General features: G+C 39.6%; 1 protein-coding gene across 5 annotated transcripts in view; it reads right to left on the bottom strand.

Moving 5' to 3' along the window:
* LOC119723884 overlaps nt 1-15,209 on the bottom strand; it is a 29,936-nt gene that overhangs the window by 12,337 nt on the left and 2,390 nt on the right. For 2 of the 5 annotated variants that reach the window (XM_038194771.1, XM_038194776.1), the window contains exons 1-3: nt 8,066-8,906; nt 7,860-7,893; nt 6,930-7,005 (exon numbers count right to left, since the gene is read on the bottom strand). The gene's annotated coding sequence lies outside the window, so the exon portion shown is untranslated. Of the gene's footprint in view, nt 1-6,929; nt 7,006-7,859; nt 8,907-15,209 lie in introns of those variants that run through there. The other 3 variants (XM_038194774.1, XM_038194775.1, XM_038194772.1) reach the window with 2 other exon arrangements.

Raw genomic sequence — 15,209 nt, 5'->3', positions numbered from 1 at the left:
GCAACAACAAAAGACTTGTTTTTAAGACTACCTGACTTCAATGAACAACGTTGTGCCATGCGTGCCCAAGGCCTGTACTCAACTCGAGAGCGCTAATGAGGTAAAAATCAACGCATTTCCACAGCTTTTCTTCTATTTTTCCAATGTTTTTTTTTTTAAGCCAGAAAAAAGAACAGATTAAAAAAAAAGGAATTGCGGCTAAAACTTAATCTTTACCCATCATCGTAGTCTGAAAATTGGGGACTCTTAATACTGTGTATGATAATCCCAAATCTAAGGATAGTTTTACACAGTGCAGCTTATAGTTGGGACCATCCCAACATATACTTCAGCTGCATTGGCCCACCCATCGTAGTCTGAAGATTTCATGGATTTGGGACTCTCAATATAGTGTATGATAATTCCAAACCTTAAGATAGTAGAAACACACATGTAGGCAATACAATAAAATAGACTGGCACATGGAACCAGTCCAACATCCCTTTGGTACTGCAGCTGCATCAATTAACTGTGTCAAAAGAAACATCTAGTACCTAGCATCTCTGTTCTACACATTTTCTCAAGTCAAGCAACCAGACTACTGAAGGGACATTCTTTCCAAAAATAAATGTACATGTACTTTAGAAATAAAAACAAGAAACAGTTTTGGGGTACCAGTTACCATGTATGTATAAGGCCAAGTAGAACAACTGTGATTGGTTAGTGTTGGTGGGACCTGAACAATTGCCGTTACCATAGTTTATTGTCCTTGACCAATGCACATAGCTTACCGTAATTTTCGGAATATAAGCCGCGCGGCGTATAAGCCGCAGCACGCAAAAATCTGCAAATTAAGATTTGAAGTCGGCGTATAAGCCGCATCGGCGTATAAGCCGCACGGTTCAATTTTGTAAGGCCTCCAAATTCTAGTCAAAATGCTCTGAACCAGTTCCATTTGCACTACGAAAGCTATAAAAGGGCCACAAATGTTATGTCAAATCATTTACAGTCGATTACTCTTACAAACAAATATGGAAATTGATGATGAGAAATAAAAAATGGGAATTGCTGCCGGCTGGCTCGTCAGTGAGCCTGTGCCGGAGAATGACATTATTTTCCCCCAGCACTTGAGAGAGTATGCAACCCACCATGTGTTGTCTGACTGGAGTGCTACAAATCCTGCTTTGTGGCAACAGACGCTGAGTTGTTTTTTCCTAAAGGATAAACAAGTCCGTTTTTACAGCAAAACATATCAAATTGTTGTGATTACTAACGAGTAGTAACGTCAAAACTTCTAGTTTGGATTGTAACTTTCTTCGAAAACAGTCAACACGATGCCGAGATTTTTATGGACGAATCCATTAATTTTGTAGGGGTGGTTTCACCCCTGTTTTGAATTTTACATCGTTTCTTGAATACATTTCAAGAAAAATAATTATATTGTGACGTTGAACAACTGATTGTCAAATAAAGATATGTTTCAAACTCCATAAAAAGTATTAGTTGTCTTTTTCCTTTTTTTAAACTGGGGAAATATTGGTAATTATTGTTCCCAAGAACGTGCACCCCTTTAGTTCCACAAATGGTGTGGTCCATGGGAATCCATGCAGCATGCATGCAGCATGGGCAGCATCACGTACGGCCGGTTGTCGATGTCCAAGGGACAGCTTTCACTAGCCGTACTTTTTACCGCTCGGTATCTTTTTGTGGGACGTGCTTTCGGTTTGTTAATGACTTTCTTAATTGATAATTATTTCAGCAACACATCTCTCCTTGTACCAGTACATTAAATACACATGTAAATGTCATTATTATTCTTCAAGTCTCGGCGTATAAGCCGCCCTGTGTATAAGCCGCAGTAAACATTTTCATGGGCAAATTCAACGTATAAGCCGCGGCTTATATTCCGAAAATTACGGTAATTGTGCTACATGTACCAAAGTAAACTTAGGAATGCCTTTATGTTGTGCAAACCTGACATAAAACAGAAACCGACCTGTCCCGAAATCGACTTCGGTTCGGATTTGGTCGGTCGGTTTTCCCATAATTTCAGTCGGGTCAGCTTGGCTTGGTTTTGGTTTGCCTTTACGATTTTTGGGTCAGGTCGGTTCGGTTAAGCCATCTTATGAGAAACCTGAAATAAGCCAGAAAAAACCTTAACAGTTTGGAAACTCAGAGGATGTAACTGAAGATAAACACTGAAGAGTCTCACAGGCCGTGCTCCAGCCTGAAGGGCCTACATGATGCGTACTTTGAAGACTGCATGCCCTATATGCCCTCATGCATTTTTTCCTGCACGTCACATCAAGTACAAACATTTTTTAAAGACTTCGCAATGCCTGTACAATAAACTGACCAGCGTAATAAATAGTGTGACCATGCAGAGGAACTAAATTTACCACTGAATTAAACTTCTGTTTTTGTGGAAGTGGCCAGTCTGTGGAGTGTGAATTGGGATGAATGTGATTATTACAAGTACGACTGCGGTAAGGGAGTCCACCTGGGCTAGGAAAATATTGAAGCATTTCCTATATTAAGAAAACAATTATAATTTTTTCTAAAGTCAAGTGATGTCCAGGTATGGAATTCTTTCTGAAGTCTGATTTATGTTGAAAGGGTCATTTTTGAATGATAAAAAACACCCTTGACTCTAATTTAGTAGAAACTATGAAAGACTGAGCTGAGAGTAGACTTTGTAGTTTATTTACGTGTTAGAAGCACACTCACCCTTACCAGCAATGCAAAAGAAGTATCTGCTTTCTCAGACGTCTACTTTGCATGTAATTTCCAAGCTTGTTTGCACACGTTTGTATCTAAATTCCAACATCGAAAAGATCACGCGCAATGCACACGTAAGGTCCAATGCTTAGCACTAAAAAAGACCCCGTGAGTGGACGTGGCAGGTCTGGGTTGCCACGTGTGCCTTGACTAAAGATATAAAAACGTGTGCAAATGAGCCTTGAAATTACACGAGAAGTAGACGTCTGAGCAAGCAGATACTTCTTTTCCATTGCGGATTGCTAAAGAGAATGAAATAAACTACAAAAAAAGTCTGAATGTGAAAATCCAATTATTACAAAGTTCTAAATGTTTGGGTATATTATGCGGGTGTGGCCTATATTGACGGAGGTAGTCCAGTAAATTGGCCACATTTATGGGGCTAAGCTAAAGCTGAGGGGCCCGTAAAAACACAACCTCAATCCTGTCAGTAGCTCTTTTTTGGGGCCGGCCTAGCTTAAGTACATGTAGCTCCAGCTGACATGCTCATTAGGAATTCACATGTAACGCTGGAGACAAAACTACGTCTTAAATTTACGTGAGATTGTAAGAGACCCTAAAAAGATGGCCTCCACAAAATGGTTATTTTTTTCCTATTATTTTGAAGTATCCCAACCCAGATTCCATTAAATATACGTCATAGTTTGCACTCAGTCATGTCATTCACGAAGCCAGTGATTGACTTGAAACAGAATAAAAATTACTAAAATATGAAAAATGTTGATGATTTCAGTGGCTTCTTCAGAAAAAGTGTCCAGTGCCGCTGTACTGTCATGCACGGCTGTATTGTGTGCTTGTGCCGATCAGCCAATCAGATTATTCTTCGAACATGTCGAATAATTGAGGAATAATCTGATTGGTTGATCGGCACAAGCACACAATAAACATGATAAAACCACAACACAGCCATGACTACACCCATGAACATGGCTATATATACATTTAAACACACCTCCTGCTTGTTATTTATCCTGGTTGGCTAAAACGCGGTCACGTGTGATTCACTAAGATCTATAGGCTAGTGTATGAAACTTGCGTCAGCGTGAACTAGAAATGCTAGACACGCTTCCAGACATCGCGCGCGCGTAATTTCCAGAGTATAAGCCTAGTGCATAGAGCTATATTAAATTACTAGAGCGCTAACTCCTCATTCTTGCGCGTGGAGATGCTTTGAAGCCGCTCTGGGCGCAGACATTTTGATTTTATGTGCGTGTTTGTAGAACACAATCAAAATAGATGGATTGAATTTTAAAGTGTACTCTAAATGCAACGCGCAAGTAGAAGATACGCAAACAACTTAAGCACGTCATGGCAGTTCAAAAAGCATCACGGCGAAAAGCATCTGCAACTGAGGGACTCGCACATACGGAAGACAGATAGTGCCACTCAATGAGTGTGAATATATTTTTTTGGTGCGTGTGAAAATATTTTTTTGGTACAGCGGCCGCCACTAATATGTGGCGGCTGCCAGAAACTAAGTGGCGGCTGCCACATAAGTCGTCATAATAAGTCAGCCCCACCGGTCACCATTTTAATGTATGTCATATGTACATGTAACAGACTGGCACAACTTTCCTTACTTGTACTGTGATCTCCACGGTACGCATGTAAAGCGTATGCATCGTTGGTAAAGAGATAACACAGTTCTGGAACAAATATAAGGCTGCGACCCAGATATGTGATAGTACATGTACCTCCCTGGTTTTTACGCATGTACCGGTACAAACATGTGGGGAAATAGTAAAAACTTTCACATGGTTGAGTTGCTGGAATTGACCAATAAAATGCTGCAGTTACCTGATGAATATTTATGAGGTATAGTAATAAGGCCAAAAAAGAGAATAGTTCTGCTTCCCGTTACCCGACCGACCCTATTTTTAGGCTGCGACCGTAAACATTTTATCGGCAATTCAAAAAAATAAAAAAGATTGAATAAAGAAATAAAAATACATGTGTATAATCTTGTTGTCTTTTCTGTCTTCACAAAATACCTCTCAACAACCCTTTTGCATCAAAAAAATGCTTGTATCTATTTGTTTTCTTACTTACATTCATTACGTGCTGTCTTCACTAATCTTTTCTGGCTTCACAAAATACCTTTCTACAACCCTTTCGCATCAAAAAATGCTTGTATCTATTTGTTTTCTTACTTACATTTGCTTTTTTCAAAAGAAACCTCCCTTACTTTTACAAATTCGCTTCGCGATATAACCATTCGCAATTCGATGTCACGGTGACTATAATACGACTGTGGATACGACTGGATACGACTGTGGATATGACTGGTTCCCGCCGCGCTGTGCAGGGGCCAATTTAGAAGACATGATGAAAATGCGGTAACCAGTCCATAGCTATGCGACCGATAGCGCGCTAGCAGTGCAGGCCACTGTCAACTGGTTGGATTCGACATCGTAAAAATGCCAAGAAAACACCAATGGAGAGAGAACATTTTTGCAAGTTAATTTACAGAATTGCTGTAGCTTGTCTGTGTATGTATTTTCTGTGTTCAAGAGTTCATTTTGAGATCGCACTATTCGTATAAGTGATACATGCCGCGTGTTTCCCAAAATTTTTGACTGAAAAAACAGGTCTGTCAGCCCATGGTGCCTAATTTTGTCTAATCATTATAACACATCTCTTGCTGGTTCTTTATCATGGATGGCTGAAACACAGCCATGTGTGGTTCACTAGTATAGGCTAGTGCATGAAATTTGCGTCAGCGGAACTAGACGCGCATCAAGACATCACGTATGCGTAATTTCCAGAGTATAGTGCCAGACAGGGCACTATATTCAAATGTTTGGACTGGTTACATTACCCTCTGTTTCAACTTCCACGTATTGTGTTTAATTGCTTATTGTTGAATTGCTTATGAGTCAAATGAGACCGTAGGTTTGCATGGTGAGCATTGTGGACATGATCAATGAATGGGAGGTTTGCAACACCATGGGAATGATATCTTTGTGAGTTGTGTCGTTCTGAAAAGAACCAGTTGGTTTTTAACTCTGAGTGAGTTAATTGTTGCATTAAAACAGTTCAAATTAAAAACTCTTATTTTATATTTTGGACAGTGGTGTGTTATAAAACTCATGTGGCATAATTTGGTCACTCACTAGTGCATGTCAATGCCCCCCTCGGGCCTGTGAGTGACCAGAAGAGGGTCCTATATCCCTCGGCCTTCGGATCACTCACAGTCCCTCGGATTGTACAGACGTGCACTAGTCATTGCCAGTCTATATAGTACAATAGTGTGACCATGCAGTGAAACTTCTATTTACCACTGGATGAAACTTCTGTTTTTGTGGTGTGGCCAGGTCTTGGGTTGGGATGAAGTCATGTGATCAATGACCACCAATCAGATGGTCAAAGGGGATTTGACGTTGTGTAATACATGAGAGACATTTTATTCCCATTTTTCAGGCATGTTCCCATTTGCAGAGCTCTGTCAATCAATGGTGACAGTCAGCTTTAAAGGTACTGGTACATGTACATGTAGCTCAATCAGGTGTTTCACGGTACTATGCGCCATCTTGCCCACAGGGCAATTTTACACGCATTGCTTTGTACGTATCGTCAATGGAAAAGTTTGGTGCTTCCACGTCATCATGCGTTCATTCCAAAATGTGCCCGCTTCTGGCAACGCATGATCTTTCTGCCCCGCAAACAAGAAGGCACATATTACCGTGAAACACCTTATTGCAGCTATCCAAAAGGTAAACTGACAAAATTATTGTTGAAAACCTTACTTGGTTTAAAGATAGCAAACTAGTGAAATTATTCTTTCTGGCATGCTGTCATTGTGAAGAAAACAATAAAAAAAAATGATGCGTCAAGTGACGCAATTTTGGAAATTTCAGTTAGTAGTTGGTTCGTAATTTGGCAAATCCCTGAATGGGTGCACACACAAGAGTTGACACGAGGCACACGGGCGCGCGGTTGCTATTGATTCGTCAGCTCAGTACGTGACACTGCGTAGCTGCTATCAGCTGAATGAGAATGTGTCCTGGATGCTGATTTTGGGCGCAATTCAAAACATGACTCGGCAACTTTTGAATTGAAACCGACATCGTATTCACAGAGCTTCATCAGGTTAGTTTTTAAACACCCATCTTAGAATTTGAGTACTTTTGGTGTTCGAAATAAAATGCAAAATGACAAATGATTTACCCTACCTTTAATGCAACAGATACATGCATCTGGCTCTGGACACGTACCCATCAACAACCCAAAAGACTGCACAATCAATATCTACCAATCAAAAGAAAAGACAACAAATGATTAATGATACACAATCTACTTTGTAACGAGTAGGTATAAGTGGAGGGTACCAGACTTTGCCATAGGAGTGGGGGGGGGGGGCAGGTACCAGACTTCACCCCTCCCCAATGATTCCCCTTGAACTTGAGGGTTTGTAAAAAAATATGGGTGGAAGCCGTGCACAGGACCGGGAGCTTGCAGTTCTGCGTAAAAAATGGCGATGGGCCTTCGGACTATTTTCAGGGGTGATCATCTTCAGATGGAAATTTCTCCAAAAAGTCATCAGTTGACCCCCCCAAAAATTGAAAAGAAAATGAAAGATGATGAAATAAGCTTTAATTTGATGTGTGTCTCGAACACCTTGGAGAGTAGTGAGTATTTTTCCCGAATTTTTGAAGTGGGAGCATTTACCATTGGGGTCTATGGAAGTTTATTTACTGGTCTGCTACCATTTACAGTCACCCTCTTGGAGATCTCAACACAGACTCACAGCGACTGGTGCGCGAGTCTACAGTCACTTATAAATAAATAAACAAATAACGTTTTCTTAGGTTTACAAATCAAAGTTTGAAATTTATTAAAAACATGTTACTTTAGTACCCCTATGACATCATCGTTATATTAAGAGGAGAACTATCGATACCCTTATGACATCATAATTATATTTAGTGAGTAAGCGTTTTGGCCAATTTTTATATCATAGAGATACATCAAAATGGTACACTTTTAAGTTACTTTTTAAGAAATATATCGAGGTTTTTACACTTAAAAAATGGTATTAGCGGTACTTTGAAAAAATCTTGCTCGGGCGATAAACCCGACGCAAAGTTATAAAGCCGCCTAACCTCTTTTTCACAGGTTGCGATGGGTGGTCATCATCTGAAACATTTAGAAAAAAATAAGCATTTACACTCAATGTTTGATCAGAAACATCACATACACTAATGGATGGCTAGACTTTTAGTGATTGTGTAGTATAGGTTTTTATAGGAAACAAAATCAATATGAAAACCTACATTATTACCAGACTTTAATGTTAAAAACAATTTACCTTTTGGCTGGTGACTGCAGGTTGAGCGTTGACATCTGTACCTATCGACATATCATGTTGAAATGACACGGAAATACTGAATTGCGAAAGATTTTCTGGAAATTTCCAAAGCTAAATTTAGTAGTGACATGTATAACTTTTCTATAAGCTATACAACCCGAGGACAATAGGCAGTCAAGGTCGGTTACCTTGCATAATTTTTTAACAGTACACAGTCATGAACTAGAACGGGGTCGCAAGTCTTTTGATGTGATGTGTGATGGATAGTATAAAATGAGCAAAAAGGTATGGAGCGCCAAAATGTCAATATCTCTCTCTCACCAGCCGGTGAGTCTGATGCTTTAATATAAATCTAAAAGTCTCACCTCTTAAAAAAATTTAAAAAAAAAATTATATTGATATATATAAATGATGGATACAATTAGGCCAATCGTTATGGAATAAAGCGACGCTGCGCGATTACGTCCAGCGATATAATATACCGTACAATCAAAATGTTGCTCTTACGCGTAAAGTCTACATCAACGGGATAAAAAACTACGAAGCTCAATTTAAAAACTTGAGGAAAAAGACGCTTCATGAGCTCAAACAGATTGTAGATGATTACGATCTGGAAAATAACCCATCGGGTTATAAAGGTCGATTTTTGAAAAAAGATTTACTCTCGGCGATTCAAAACTCTAGGCAACCCGAGGATTTTGAAGAGGCTGAGTTCAGAGCGACGAGGAGATTTAGAAATAACTTTAGAAACTGGGAACTGATTCCTAGACTTTTTAACGACGATTTAGTCAAGTTTTTTGATACGCACAAAGATCAAATTGTAAGTAAAATCAAGTCAGAATTGAGAGAGCTAAGAGGTTTAAAAGTAGAGCTCACAATCAAAATAAAATACGAAAAAACCAAACCGGATGGTACGATCGAAACGATCGAAGCTACACATTTTACCGATCAGAGAGTCGTTTTAAATCAAAGTCAAATAAAGAAGGTTTTAAAAGAAGACATCGACCAGATATTTAGAAAGGATGAAAGGTATAAGAATCAAGGATCGGGTTGGGTTTTAAAAAAGATAATGGCGTTGTATATCAACATCAACAGGTTTAACCCCGTGAGGGGTAGTTCTTATATTGACCTACCAAAATGTATCAAACAGAAAACGGCGATGATTAACATTAAAAACAAAGACGACGAGTGTTTGAGATGGTGTTTGAGAGCTGCTCTTGGGTTGTATACGGATAAAGTAAAAAATAACATAAAAAACGATCCTAAATATAAAAATTCATAAAGAAGAACCTGTTGTATACACCAAAGACGACAGACTCAAATTTAAAGGCGTAGACTTTCCAACACCGATCGACCAGATACCAAAGATAGAAAGACAAAATAATTTAACGATAAACTTATACGGTTATGAGGGGGAAATATATCCGTTATACGTGTCTAAAAACTACAAAGCAGAGTCACGACCTATCGATCTGTTTTTGTTTTCTGAGGGCGACAAGCATCACTATTGCTGGATAAATAATTTTTCGAGATTGATTTACAACGTTACAAAACATAAAAGTAAGAAATATTTTTGTCGAAGGTGCCTGTGTCATTATAGAACGCAAGTAAAATTAGATAGACACATGACCGATTGTAATGGCATAGATACACATCCGTCAAAGATTGTATTTCCTACCGCTAAGCGAAAGTATGTAAATAACGAGTGGATAGTCGACGAAAACGATGTGCCAATATTAGAATTTAAAAAATGCAGGCTTAAACAAAAAGCACCGTTTGTAGTTTACGACAACTTTGAATCGATATTAGAAAAAAACTCGGACGATAAAAAGAACAACACGCAAAAGACAAACATTCACAAAGCTAGCAGTTACTCGTTGGTAGTAGTTAGATGTGACGGCACCAATGCGTATCAAGAGACTTATAGAGGTAAAGATGCTGCATCAAAGTTTGTAAATAAAATGTTAAAAATACAAAGCGACATAAATTTCATATTTAAAAAACCCCGACCCATGAAATTTAACGAGCGAGATAAAAAACATCATGAAAAAACAAACACATGTTGGATTTGCGAAAAACCAATTTATCCCAATTACTCGAGCAATTGTCAGTGCCAGAAACCCAAAAAAACAAAAACAGCAAAACAAATAAAAGAACATCAGTACGAAAACTAAAATGGATTTATCGAGTCTAAATGTCTCGAATGCAAAAAGAAAATCAACAAATTTAGAAAGGTGAGAGATCACTGCCATGTCACGGGTAGATATAGAGGTGCTGCGCACGCCTTCTGCAATCTAAAATTACAAGTTAAACCAGGTTTTACCCCCATACCGGTCGTCTTTCACAATCTGCAAAATTACGACGCTCACTTGATCATGCAGAGTATTTCAGAGTATGATGACGAAAAGGAAATACAAGTTATCGCTAGAAATTCGGAAAAGTATCTTTCGTTTTCGATCGGAAATATGCGATTTATAGACTCGTTCAATTTGATGGCGTCTTCGTTGGATAGATTATCTAAAGCTTGTCCAAAAGAGTCGTTTAAACTACTCAGAGAACATTTTAATCGTCAAAACATCGACTCGTTGTTACAAAAAGGAGTTTTTCCATATGAATACATGGACTCGTTTGACAGATTTCAAGAGACCAGCCTACCCCCATCAAACAATTTTACAGCAGCCTAAAAGACGAAAATGTACGGCGAGAGGATTACGACAGAGCTAAACTGACGTGGAACGAGTTTAAAGTTAAAAACATGGGGGAATATCACGATTTGTACGTCACTACCGATACGTTATTACTGGCATGCGTATTTGAAAACTTTAAGCAAACGTGTATTACAAACTACGGGTTAGATCCGGCTAATTACTACACAGCACCAGGATTGTCGTGGGATGCCTTGTTAAAACACTCGGAAGTTAAACTCGAATTATTGCAAGACATAGACAAACATTTATCTTTTGAAAAGGCAAAAAGAGGTGGTATCTCGAGCGTGGGTGGTATGAGATATTACAAAGCCAACAACAAATACCTACCCGACCATAATCCTAACGAGCTGTCGAGTTACATCACCTACCTCGATGCAAACAATCTGTACGGCTGGGCCATGAGTCAATACCTGCCGTACAAAGACTTTAAATGGGCATCTACAAAAACGTTTACCGAGTCCAAGATCATGAAGATATTATCGCTGAAGAAAACGTCAAACACCGGTTACTGCTTTGAAGTAGACCTTGAATACCCGGGCAATCTCCACGACCTGCACAACGATTATCCCCTAGCGACGGAAAACATCGTCATACCAAAAGAATGGACGTCTGATTATCAAAACGAGTTATTGGATACTGAACCTAGTAGCAACGTGCAAAAATTAACGTTTACACTTAATCCTAAACAAAAATATGTTTTGCACTACGTCACAGTGCAGTTGTATCTCAAACTCGGCTTGAAACTTAAAAAGGTCCATCGAGTGCTGCAATTTAAACAAGCCCCTTGGATGGCATCTTACATCGACAAAAACACGCAACTCCGAACTAAGGCGAAGTAAAAAAAAAACATGTTTAGCGTCCCCGCCCGCTTCCTTTTTAGAGGACGCCTCCTTTTTTTTTTCTATTTTTTCTTTTTTTTTTTAAAGACAAAAATTGATAAATTTTAACGATCTCTGACGAAAGAAATCATATTTTTAGACTTTTATACCGTGTATAAAGCTGTGGAAATAGTCAATGAGTCCAAGTGGCGGCCATTTTGAAAAAAGCTGGTAACCATCTTGAAAAATAGCCCGGCCGCGTTGGCTTGAAAAATGTGTCGGGCGGCCATTTTGAAAAGAAAAAAAAAAAAAAAAGGGCCTCCTCCTTCCTTTTTGTCAAAGAGACAGGACGCTAAACATGTTTGTTTTTTTATTTTGCCTAAGGCGACTTCTGATTTTGAGAAAGACTCTTTTAAGCTCATGAATAACAGCGTGTTTGGTACTATTAAAGATGATGGAAAACGTCAGAAACCGGATTGACGGTTACCTTCTCAGAGACAGTAACGATGACGATCGAGAAACCGAGCTACAAAACGACGACGTCATTTTCAGAATGCAAATTGTCATTTGTCGAAAAGTACAAGACTAAAACCGTTTTAAACAAACCGATCTATTGCGGAGTGAGTATCTTAAGCCCCTGTCACACTTTTGCGTATCCCAATTCCTTATGAGTTCCTTATCAACAATTTTCAATACGCAGCCGTACGATCAAAAACGTCGAATTTTTTTGATTACTTTGACATATGTGCGACGCACATCTAGCGAACAAGACTACGAATTCAGCGCATCCACTGCGTATGAGATGCGTATGAGTTGCGTATGCAGTGTGCAAGTTCGCCATCTGTGCGTTTCTCATAAGTACAATGCGCTGCCCGCTCGCAGGACGAGCGGTACTAATTCGCGCAATACGTCGCTATGTATACGTCCAATATAGGAGGTCAGCGTATTGCCGCGTATGAATGGCTTATCCCTCATGAACACATAGCGTACTCGTACCGCGCTCGACTGATGCGGGACCGATGCGCTGCGTATTTATAACTTATGACCTGCGTAACAGCGTACGCAGCGTAGTTTTGTGCATGCCCAAAACTATCCAGCGTACTGGGCCGTACCATGCGTTTGCCTGCGTACATAAAACTTACATAAAACGATAGAGATACATATGAGGTTCGTATCGTGCGTTCGACTGCGTATGAGAAAAAGTCAATGCGCAACTCATAAGGAATTAGGATACGCAGAAGTGTGACAGGGCCCTAAGATCTATCTAAGACGCTGATGTACGATTCTTATTACAACCATTTGAAAGACAAGTACAAAGAGAAAATCAGGTTGATGTACACAGATACAGACAGTTTGGTACTCGTAGTGCACACGGACGACGTATACAAAGATATGCAGCAAAACGGGCAACAATACTGCCTTTCGAATTATCCGACGGATCATCCTTTGTACGACCCAACCAATAAGAAAGTGATCGGTAAATTTAAAGACGAGTTTGGAGGTAAAATAATCAAAGAAGTCGTTTGTATAAGACCTAAAATGTACTCCATTTTAACCGCTGACATCAACCTGAAAAAAGCCAAGGGTGTCACAAAATCGGTCACCTCTAAGAAATTAAAACACCGACACTATTACAGCTGCATCTTAAACAAGAAATCTCATTACGAAACCATGACTCACATTAGATCGGAAAATCACATCCTTCATAAAATCATATCGTTGAGTCCGTTGGACACAAAGAGGTACATTTTACCGGACGGTATAAACACGCTGGCTTTTGGTCACTACAGCGGTAACTGCGTGTCCTCGGGGACGACTTGAAGCTCTTGTCTCACAAAACTCCTTTTTGGTCCGTTTTAAAGGTAATAAAGAGTAGGACCCGTCGTGACTTTTTTACCGTTTATCATTTTAAATTGACTCGTTCTTTTTTCCATGTTGAAGATGTCTATGCTCCAAATGGGATCCGTGGCTCTTTTCGAAGTACCCCCCTCTTGCTCACTCGGGTAATATAAATATCTAACCATAGCGCCTTGCGGTTAATTCTGCTCTTTTGTTTTAACGGGGTTAGCCGGCGATTGTCGGACCTGTTCTAGTTTAACCGCCTCTGATGGCGCTTTAGCTATTCATCTTGTCATTTCATCGCTTATAGCCTTGATCACGCCTGGTAATCGCTCGACCCATTGCGTGTTTCTACTCTCGGGATTTAACATTTCTTGAGCGTACTGATGTCCAAACAGTCTCTCGGCTAGCGTTCGATTAAATCTTTCTACGATACCCTGCGATCGGTGGTTTCCTGGTTCACCTACGATAATCTCGACGCTTTTTGAGGCCATCCATTTTTTAAATGCGCCTTTAAATTCAGTACCAGTGTCTACTCTCAACGTTTTGGGGTAACTCAAAGGAGATCTTGCGTAAATCTTGACGATAGCATCTCTGGTGGAATCCGCCGTTTTAGAAACCAAAGGTTCTGCTTCGTGGTATCGACTCGCAACGTCGACAACCGTCAAAGCGTATTTATAAGTCTTGCGTCTGGCAACGAGAACGAACGAAACGACTCGATTTTCTCAACGAACGTATCAGAAAGCAAAATGTTTCTAAACAAACATTTTACGACGTTGACAAAGCGTTGCGTTACTACCATGACTACAACGAAATGACCGGACAAAACGTCGAGTTACCCCGTGAACCCAAACTCGAAGATTTTTATGAGCCTAGCGACCAACACATAGAAAAAGAACTGGTGTTTATTGCGGGAGGAATGCTATTGGTTGGTTACTTGGCTTACAGATACCTTTAAATTTAAAACTCGTATAAATAAAATGAATGCGTATGGAAAAAAGCTCAATACCAGCAGGCTATTAAAAATACCCAGATCTATCAAGGGTGAGAGAGAAGAGGTGGTCATTACCCACAATCCCAGTAGTATATCGGCATAAGACTGTTTCCGATTGAAATACTCAGGGGTGTGAGTGACCACTGATAAAAATAGCTGAAAACAGCTGAAAAAAGGTGCAAAAATCTCCTATACTTTTGTACACAGCAAGTGAGGGGAAAAAAGCTGAAATCCACAACAAAAACTGCTGAAATGAGCTTTATAGCTGAGATTTCACACCCTTGCATACTTCTTGAATGTGGTGCTGGACTTCCTCCACGTGTTATGGACAAACTACACATGGAAACTTGATGAGATTTAAACACATGAACTTTCTTTAGTTTTATAAAATTTAAGAGTGGCATCCAATTGCTTTTAAAATGAAAGGAATTCTCCCCAGTGCGGCATACCCTCATCCAGCTTGTATTTGCAAGAAAGCTCTTGTGTGTTTCACGTGGGTGCTGAGGCATCATACAACTGTTTCCGATCGACGTACATTTTTATTGTGGTGCTGGACTTCTTTGACCTGTTGTGGAAAAACTACACCGATGAGAAATTTGATGAGATTTACACATGATCTTTAACTGATAGTATGGTTTAGTTTTACACAAGCTCTGGGTGGCATCGCAATCAGTTTAAAACTTAGAGGCATTATCCTGGCTAATAATATTAGTAATATTACCGCGTCCCACTTGGCGAAGCATTACTACAGATACCATTTAGCCTACACACAAAGACCAAGTCCA

The sequence above is a fragment of the Patiria miniata genome, unplaced genomic scaffold, assembly GCF_015706575.1.
Source record: "Patiria miniata isolate m_02_andy unplaced genomic scaffold, ASM1570657v1 HiC_scaffold_17, whole genome shotgun sequence".
Classification (NCBI taxonomy): domain Eukaryota; kingdom Metazoa; phylum Echinodermata; class Asteroidea; order Valvatida; family Asterinidae; genus Patiria; species Patiria miniata.
This window is presented reverse-complemented; position numbering and strand designations above follow the sequence as displayed.